This window comes from Lutra lutra, chromosome 1 (assembly GCF_902655055.1).
Source record: "Lutra lutra chromosome 1, mLutLut1.2, whole genome shotgun sequence".
Lineage (NCBI taxonomy): Eukaryota > Metazoa > Chordata > Mammalia > Carnivora > Mustelidae > Lutra > Lutra lutra.
Genome location: NC_062278.1, coordinates 53,074,575 through 53,085,169, shown reverse-complemented (window position 1 = coordinate 53,085,169; position 10,595 = coordinate 53,074,575). Strand labels below are relative to the sequence as shown.

Sequence of the window (10,595 nt, the reverse complement as noted above, 5' to 3'; positions counted from 1 at the left end):
TCCTTCTAAAGAATGAATGGGTCAACCAGGAAATTAAAGAAGAATTGAAAAAATTTATGGAAACAAATGATAATGAAAACACAACGGTTCAGAATCTGTGGGACACAACAAAGGCAGTCCTGAGAGGAAAATATATAGTGGTACAAGCCTTTCTCAAGAAACAAGAAAGGTCTCAGGTACACAACCTAACCCTACACCTAAAGGAGCTGGAGAAAGAACAAGAAAGAAACCCTAAACCCAGGAGGAGAAGAGAAATCATAAATATCAGAGCAGAAATCAATGAAATAGAAACCAAAAAAACAATAGAACAAATCAACGAAACTAGGAGCTGGTTCTTTGAAATAATTAATAAGATTGATAAACCCCTGGCCAGACTTATCAAAAAGAAAAGAGAAAGGACCCAAATAAATAAAATCAAGAATGAAAGAGGAGAGATCACAACGAACACCAAAGAAATACAGACAATTATAAGAACATACTATGAGCAACTCTACGCCAACAAATTTGACAATCTGGAAGAAATGGATGCATTTCTAGAGACATATAAACTACCACAACTGAACCAGAAAGAAATAGAAACCCTGAACAGACCCATAACCAGTAAGGAGATTGAAACAGTCATCAAAAATCTCCAAACAAACAAAAGCCCAGGGCCAGAGGGCTTCCCGGGGGAATTCTACCAAACATTTAAAGAAGAACTAATTCCTATTCTCCTGAAACTGTTCCAAAAAATAGAAATAGAAGGAAAACTTCCAAACTCATTTTACGAGGCCAGCATCACCTTGATCCCAAAACCAGACAAGGATCCCAACAAAAAAGAGAACTACAGACCAATATCCTTGATGAACACAGATGAAAAAATTCTCGCCAAAATACTAGCCAATAGGATTCAACAGTACATTAAAAGGATTATTCACCACGACCAAGTGGGATTTATTCCAGGGCTGCAAGGTTGGTTCAACATCCGCAAATCAATCAATGTGATACAATACATTAATAAAAGAAAGAACAAGAACCATATGATACTCTCCATAGATGCTGAAAAAGCATTTGACAAAGTACAGCATCCCTTCCTGATCAAAACTCTTCAAAGTGTAGGGATAGACGGCATATACCTCAATATTATCAAAGCCATCTATGAAAAACCCACTGCGAATATCATTCTCAATGGAGAAAAACTGAAAGCTTTTCCGCTAAGGTCAGGAACATGGCAGGGATGCCCGTTATCACCACTGCTATTCAACATAGTACTAGAAGTCCTAGCCTCAGCAATCAGACAACAAAAGGAAATTAAAGGCATCCAAATCGGCAAAGAAGAATTCAAACTATCACTCTTTGCAGATGATATGATACTCTATGTGGAAAACCCAAAAGACTCCACTCCAAAACTGCTAGAACTTGTACAGGAATTCAGTAAAGTGTCAGGATATAAAATCAATGCACAGAAATCAGTTGCATTTCTCTACACCAACAACAAGACAGAAGAAAGAGAAATTAAGGAGTCCATCCCATTTACAATTGCACCCAAAACTATAAGATACCTAGGAATAAACCTAACCAAAGAGACTAAGAATCTATACTCAGAAAACTATAAAGTACTCATGAAAGAAATTGAGGAAGACACAAAGAAATGGAAAAATGTTCCATGCTCCTGGGTTGGAAGAATAAATATTGTGAAAATGTCTATGCTACCTAAAGCAATCTACACATTTAATGCAATTCCTATCAAAGTACCACCCATTTTTTTCAAAGAAATGGAACAAATAACCCTAAAATTTATATGGAACCAGAAAAGACCTCGAATAGCCAAAGGAATATTGAAAAAGAAAGCCAAAGTTGGTGGCATCACAATTCCGGACTTCAAGCTCTATTACAAAGCTGTCATCATCAAGACAGCATGGTACTGGCACAAAAACAGACACATAGATCAATGGAACAGAATAGAGAGCCCAGAAATGGACCCTCAACTCTATGGTCAACTCATCTTTGACAAAGCAGGAAAGAATGTCCAATGGAAAAAAGACAGCCTCTTCAATAAATGGTGTTGGGAAAATTGGACAGCCACATGCAGAAAAATGAAATTGGACCATTTCCTTACACCACACTCGAAAATAGACTCAAAATGGATGAAGGATCTCAATGTGAGAAAGGAATCCATCAAAATCCTCGAGGAGAACACAGGCAGCTACCTCTTCGACCTCAGCCGCAGCAACATCTTCCTAGGAACATCACCAAAGGCAAGGGAAGCAAGGGCAAAAATGAACTATTGGGATTTTATCAAGATCAAAAGCTTTTGCACAGCAAAGGAAACATTAACAAAACCAAGAGACAACTGACAGAATGGGAGAAGATATTTGCAAATGACGTATCAGATAAAGGGCTAGTGTCCAAAATCTATAAAGAACTTAGCAAACTCAACACCCAAAGAACAAATAATCCAATCAAGTAATGGGCAGAGGACATGAACAGACATTTCTGCAAAGAAGACATCCAGATGGCCAACAGACACATGAAAAAGTGCTCCATATCACTCACCATCAGGGAAATACAAATCAAAACCACCATGAGATATCACCTCACACCAGTCAGAATGGCTAAAATTAACAAGTCAGGAAATGACAGATGCTGGCGAGGATGCGGAGAAAGGGGAACCCTCCTACACTGTTGGTGGGAATGCAAGCTGGTGCAACCACTCTGGAAAACAGCATGGAGGTTCCTCAAAATGTTGAAAATAGAACTACCCTATGACCCAGCAATTGCACTGCTGGGTATTTACCCTAAAGATACAAACATAGTGATCCGAAGGGGCACGTGCACCCGAATGTTTATAGCAGCAATGTCTACAATAGCCAAACTATGGAAAGAACCTAGATGTCCATCTACAGACGAATGGATAAAGAAGATGTGGTATATATACACAATGGAATACTATGCAGCCATCAAAAGAAATGAAATCTTGCCATTTGCGACGACGTGGATGGAACTAGAGGGTATCATGCTTAGCGAAATAAGTCAATCGGAGAAAGACAACTATCATATGATCTCCCTGATATGAGGGAGAGGAGATGCAACATGGGGGGTTGAGGGGGTAGGAGAAGAGTAAATGAAACAAGATGGGACTGGGAGGGAGACAAACCATAAGTGACTCTTAATCTCACAAAACAAACTGAGGGTTGATGGGGGGAGGGGGTTGGGAGAGGGGGAGTGGGGTTATGGATATTGGGGAGGGTATGTGCTATGGTGAGTGCTGTGAAGTGTGTAAACCTGGCGATTCGCAGACCTGTACCCCTGGGGATAAAAATATATGTTTATAAATTGTAAAAAAAAAAAAAAAAAAAAAAAAAAAAAGGATGAATATCCAAGTTTTGTAGCAACATGGACGGGACTGGAAGACATTATGCTGAGTGAAATAAGTCAAGCAGAGAGAGTCAATTATCATATGGTTTCACTTATTTGTGGAGCATAACAAATAGCATGGAGGACAAGGGGAGATGGAGAGGAGAAGGGAGTTGAGGGAAATTCGAATGGGAGGTGAACCATGAGAGACTATGGACTCTGAAAAACGATCTGAGAATTTTGACGGGGTGGGGGGTGGGAGGTCGGGGGCACCAGGTGGTGGGTATTGTAGAGGGCACGGATTGCATGGAGCACTGGGTGTGGTGCAAAAATAATGAATACTGTTATGCTGAAAAAATAAAAAAATTAAAATAAATAAATAAATAAATAAATAAATAAATAAATAAATAAATAAACATTAAAAAAAAGACTTTATGTTACAAAAGGAAGAAAGAAACTCATGTTAAAAGAATTAATCCACCAAAGATAACTGTAACTTCATCTCAAATGATAGATGTCACTTCCTAACATCTTTTTTTTAAAGGAAATAATAATAGTAATTTAAAAAAAACAACACGGATTGCCTAATTTATTAGCATATATCTGCTCATATGTTCTTATATATTTTTTTTATTTCTTTGGTGTTGGTTGTGATCTTTCCTCTTTCACTTATGATTTTATTTATTTAGGTCCTTTCTCTTTTCTTTTTGATAAGTCTGGTCAGGGGTAATCAATCTTACTAATTCTTTCAAAGAACCAGCTCCTAGTTTCATTGATCTGTTCTACTGTTCTTTTGGTTTCTATTTCATCAATAACTGCTGAGTCTTTATTGTTTTTCTTCTCCTGCTGGGTGGGTTTTACTTGCTGTCCTTTCTCCAGCTCCTTTAGGTGTAAGGCTAGGTTGTGTATTTGAGACCTTTCTTACTTCTCGAGAAAGGCTTGTAGTGCTATATACTTCCCTCTTAGGGCAGCCTTTACTGCATCCCAAAGATTTTTTTTTAAATATTTTATTTATTTTTTGACAGAGAGAGATCACAAGTAGGCAGAGAGGCAGACAGAAAGAGAGAGGGGGGAAGCAGGCTCCCTACTGAGCAGAGAACCTGATGCGGGACTCAATCCCAGGACCCTGAGATCATGACCTGAGCCAAAGGGAGAGGCTTAACCCACTGAGCCACCCAGGCGCCCCATCCCAAAGATTTTGAACAGGTGTGTTTGCATTTTCATTTGCATCCACAATTTTTTTCCCCAAAGTACATGACTGCTAAATTTAATTCAATGGTTATACCCAATCCTGCCTTGTAAAAACAACAAAATGCCCCTATCAAAACTATATTGTAATGTGAGTACAGGCTTGTTTTTGATATAGGTCTAAAAATAGTTGGCACCAAGTACACATAAAAAATGTTTTAAGGCTTAATAAAAATACAGACTAATAATTTCAAAATGCAGCTTAGAGGTTGAAAACAGAATGCTAGGTTAATAAATTTCCAAATACAGGCAGTTCCCAACATATGGATCATTTTCCAAATATAAATGGCCACCTCCAGCAGGCTCACAGGGGCAGAAAGTTCTCTCCCGCTTCTCTCAGTGACCAGACTACCAAGCACTCTACACCCAGTTCTGAGGCCCCAATGAGGGAAGGCTGGGGAGAGAAGAAGGGCATCTCTTCCTACGGCATAGAGGCTTCTGCTATAGTTGTCCTCTGCCTTCATCCCCACCTCTGCTCCCCATCTGCACCCATGATCTCTGCTCGTGGACAGAACTAAGTGGACAGCGATTAAAATTCTTCTTTAATTTCCTGGCTGACCCATTCATTCTTTGGTAGGATGCTCTTCAGCCTCCATCTATTTGAGTTCTTTCCAACTTTCCTCTTGTAATTGAGTTCCAGTTTCAAAGCACTGTGGTCTGAAAAATATGCAGGGAATGATCCCAATATTTTGGTCCCAGGTGAGACCTGATATGTGATGCAGCATCTGATCTCTTCTGGAGAATGTTCCATGTGCACTTCAGAATAATGTGTATTCTGTTGCTCTAGGATGGAATGTTCTGAATATATCTGTGAGATCCATCTGGTCCAGTGTGTCATTCAAATAATTTGTTTCCTGGTTGATCTTTTTCTTAGATGATCTCTCCATTGAAATGAAGGGGGTGTTAAAGTCCCATACTATTATTGTATTATTATTGATGTGTTTCTTTGATTTTATTACTAATTGGCTTATATAATTGGCTGCTCCTATGTTAGGGGCATAAATATTTACAATTGTTAGATTTTCTTGTGTGATAGACCCTTTAATTATGATTTAGTGTCCTTCTTCAACCCTTAATATAGTCTTTGGTTTAAAATCTAATTTGTCTAATATAAGGATTGCCACCCCAGCTTTCTTTTGATGTCCAGTAGCATGATGAATGGTTTTACACACCTTCACCTTAAATCTGGAGGTGTTTTGGATCTAAAATGAGTCTTTTGAAGACACCATGTCAATGGATTTTGCTTTTTTATCTGGTCTGATATCCTGTGTCTTCTGATAGGGGCATTTAGCCCATTTACTCAGAGTAATCATCAGAAGATATGAATTTAGTGCCACTGTATTATCTTTAAAGCTACTGTTGCTATATGTTGTCTCTGTTCCTTTCTGGCCTATGCTACTTTGGGGCTTTCTCTTTGGTTAGAGGATCACTTTTAATATATCTTGTAGGGCTGGTTTGGTGATAACAAATTCTTCAAGTTTCTTTTTGTTCTGGAAACTTTTTAATCACTCCTTCTATTTTGAATGATGTCTTACTTGGATAAATTATTCTTGGTTTCATATTTTTCTCATTTAGCACCATGAATATATCATGCCAGTCCTTTCCGGCCTTCCAGGACTCTGTGGATAGATCTGCAGCCAATCTAATGTTTCTACACTTGTAGGTTACAAGCATCTTGTTTTGAGCTGATTTCAGGATTTTCTCCTTGTCTCTGAGACTTCAGTGTTTCACTATTATATGGCAGGGTGTTTACCTATTTTTATTGATTTTTGAGGGAGTTTAGGCAATCTGGAAGAAATGGATGCATTCCCAGAGATGAACAAACTTCCAAAACTGAAATGGGAAGAAATAAAAAACCTGAACAGACCCATAATCAGTAAGGAAATTGAAGCAGTAATCAAAAATCTCCTAAAAAAACAAGAGTCGAGGGCCATGGCTTCCCAGGGAAATTCTATTAAACATTTAAAGAACAATTAATACCTATTCTTCTGAAATTGTTTCAAAAAATAGAAATGGAGGGAAAACTTCCAAACCTTTTCTATGAAGATGGCATTATCTTGATCCTAAAACCAGACAAAATACCCCACCAAAAAGAATTATAGACCAATATCCATGATGAACATGGATGCAAAAATTCTCACCAAGATACTAGCCAATACGATCCAACAGAACATTAAAAGGATTATTCACCACAAACAAGTGGGGTTTATTCCTGGGCTGCAAGGTTGGTTCAATATCTGCAAATCAATTAGTGTGATACACTACATTAATAAAAGAAATGACAAGAACCATATGATCCTCTCAAGAAATGCAGAAAAACTGTCTGACAAATTACAGCATCCTTTCATGATTAAAACTCTTAACAGTGTAGGGTTAGAGGATACATACCTCAATATCATAAAAGCCATCCATGAAAAAACCCACAGCAAATATTATTCTCAGTCGGGAAAAGCTCTCAGGTCAGGAGCCTGGCAGGGATGCCCACTATCCTTACCACCGATGTTCAACATAGTACTAGAAGTCCTAGCCTCAACAATCAGACAACAAAAAGAAATAAAAAGTATCTAAATTGGCAAAGAAGTCAAACTCTCACTCTTTGCAGATGACATGATACTCTGTGGAAAACTCAAAAGATATATATATCTATAGATATATATATATCTATAGATATATATATATCTATAGATATATATATATCTATAGATATATATATATATCTATAGATATATATATATCTATAGATATATATATATCTATAGATATATATATAATCCTAGAGGAGAACATAGGCAGTAACATCTTTGACATTGCCCACAGCAACTTCTTTCAAGATATATCTCCAATGGCAAAGGAAACAAAAGCAAAAATGAACTTTTGGGACTTCATCAAGATCAAAAGCTTCTGCACAACAAAAGAAACAGTCAACAAAACAAAGAGGCAACCCACAGAATGGGAGAAGATTTTCACAAATGACACTACAAAAGGCTGATATCCAAGATCTATAAAGAACTCCTCAAACTCAACACACACAAAACCGATTATCATGTCAAAAAATGTTCATGTCAGAAGACATGAACAGACACTTCTCCAATGAAGACATACAAATTGCTAACAGACACATGAAAAAATATTCATCATCATTAGCCATCAGGGAGATTCAAATCAAAACCACATTGAGATACCACCTTACATCAGTTAGAATGGCTAAAATTAACAAGGCAGTAAACAACAAGTGTTGGAGAGGATGTGGAGAAAGGGGAACCCTCTTACACTGTTGATGGGAATGCAAGTTGGTGCAGCCACTTTAGAAAACAGTGTGGCGATTCCTTAAAAAATTAAAAATAGAGCTACCCTATGACGCTGCAATTGCACTGCTGGGTGTTTACCCCAAAGATACTGATGTAGTGGAAGCTTTGCGCAGTGGCAGTATCGTAGCCAATGAGGTTTATCCGAGGCGCGATTATTGCTAAGATACTGATGTAGTGGAAAGAAGGGCCACCTGTACCCCAGTGTTCACAGCAATGTCCACAGTTGCCAAACTGTGGAAAGAACCAAGATACTCTTCAATGGACGAATGGATAAAGAAGATATGGTCCATATATACAATAGAGTATTATGCCTCCATCAGAAAGGATGAATACCCAACTTTTGTATCAATATGGATGGGGCTGGGAGAGATTATGCTGAGTGAAATAAGTCAAGAGTCAATTATCATATAGTTTCATTTACTTGTGGAACATAAGGAATGACACAGAGGAAATTGGGAGATGGAGAGAAGTGAGTTGGGGGAAATCAGAGGGGGAGACAAACCATAAGAGACTATGGACTCTGAGAAATAAACTGAGGGTTTGGGAGGGGCGGGGGGTGGGAGGTTGGGTGAACCTGGTGGTGGGTATTATGGAGGGCACATATTGCATGGAACACTTGATGTGGTGCATAAACAATGAATTTTGGAACACTGAAAAAAATTAAATTTAAAAAATAATAATTTAAAAATTTTTAAAAAATCAATGCAGAGGAAACAGTTGCATTCCTATACACTAGCAATGAGAAATTAAGGAGTCAATCCCACTTACAACTGCACCCAAAACCTATAAGATACCTAGGAATAAACTAACCAAAGAGGCAAAGGATCTGTACTCAGAAAAGTATAGAACAGTCATGAAAGAAATTGAGGAAGATGCAAAGAAATGGAAAAATATTCCATTCTCATGGATTGGAAGAACAAATATTGGTAAAATGGCTATGCTACCTAGAGCAATCTATACATTCAAAGAAAACGTATCAAAATACCAAACTTTTTTTTTTTTTTTAACAGAGCTGGAATAATCCTAACATTTGTATGGAACCAGAAAAGACCCCGAATAGCCAAAGGAATGTTGAAAATATTGAAAAAGAAAACCTTAACAATTTTGGACTTCAAGCTCTATACAAAGCTGTAATCATCAAGATGGTATGATACTGACAGAAAAATAGACACATGGATCAACAGAACAGAATAGTAAACCCAGAAATGAAACCTCAACCCTATGGTATATTCAATGGGAAAAAGAAGGTGCCTTCAACAAATGGTGTTGGGGAAATTAGACAACCACATTCAGAAGAATGAAACTGGAATATTTCCTTAAACCACACACAAAAATAAACTAAAAATCAATGAGAGACAGGAATCCATCAATATCCTAGAGGAGAACACAGGCAGCCATCCCTTTGACCTTGGCTGCAGTAACTTCTTGCTAGACATGTCTCCAAAGGCAAGGGAATCAAAGGCAAAAATGAACTATTGGGACTTCATCAAGATAAAAAGCTTTTGCACAGCAAAGGAAACAGTTGACAGAACCAAAAGACCACCGACAGAATGGAAGAGGATATCTGCAAATGCCATATAAGATAAGTGGCTAGTATGCAAAATCTATAAAGAACTTATCAAACTCAACACCCACAAAACAAAAAATCGAATCAAGAAATGGGCAAAAGACATGAACTGATACTTCTTCAAGGAAGACATTGAAATGGTCAGCAGATAAATGAAAAAAATGCTCCACATCACCTGGCATCAGGGAAATACAAATCAAAACCACAGTGAGATACCATCTAACACCAGACAGAATATATAAAATTAACAAGTCAGGAAATGGCCGATGTTGGTGATAATGCGGAGAAAGGGGAACCCTTTCTTACACTGTTGGGGGAATGCAAGCTGGTGCAGCCACTCTGGAAAACAGTGTGGAAGTTCCTCAAAAAGTTGAAAATAGAGCTACCTTACAACCCAGCAATTACACTACTGGGTATTTACCTCACAGATACATATGTAGTAAACTTAAGGAGCACCTGTACCCCAATGCTTATAGCAGCAAATCTCCACAATAACCAAACTATGGAAAGACCCCAGGAAAGAGCTCATCAACAGGTGAATGGATAAAGAAGATGTGATATACAATGGAATACTACACAGCCATCAAAAAAATGAAATCTAGCAATTTGCAATGACATGGATGGAACTAGAGGTTAGTTTGCTAAGCAAAATAAGTCAATCAGAGAAAGGAAATTTCATACGATCTCACTCATATGTAGCATTTAAGAAACAAAACAGAGGATCATAGGGGAAGAAAGGAAAAAATAAAACAAGATGAAACTAGAGAGAGAGAGAAACTATAAGAGACTTTCAATCATCAGAAACAAACTGAGGATTGCTGGAGGGGAGAGGTAAAGTTATGGGATAACTGGGTTATGAACATTATGGTGGACATATGATGTAATGAGCACTGGGTATTATGTAAGAATGATGAATTACAGGCTAGTACCTCTGAAACCAATAATACATTATATGTTAATTAATTGAATTTAAATTAAAATGTTTTAAAAAACATACCATGGGGTCATTATTTTTCTAAATGATACATTCTAAACACAGAAATAACTGATACTTTGAAATGAAAGATAATTTACTTAGCATTCTCTCATTTCCTCCCACCTCCTTTTAACCACTTCTTAATTTTGCCAATTTTTAT

At 37.5% G+C, this 10,595-nt stretch overlaps 1 pseudogene; it reads left to right on the top strand.

The window, feature by feature from the left end:
* The first annotated feature begins 7,993 nt into the window (after nt 1–7,993).
* Nucleotides 7,994–8,144, top strand: LOC125089524 (uncharacterized; annotated as a pseudogene).
* The last annotated feature ends 2,451 nt before the right edge of the window (nt 8,145–10,595 follow it).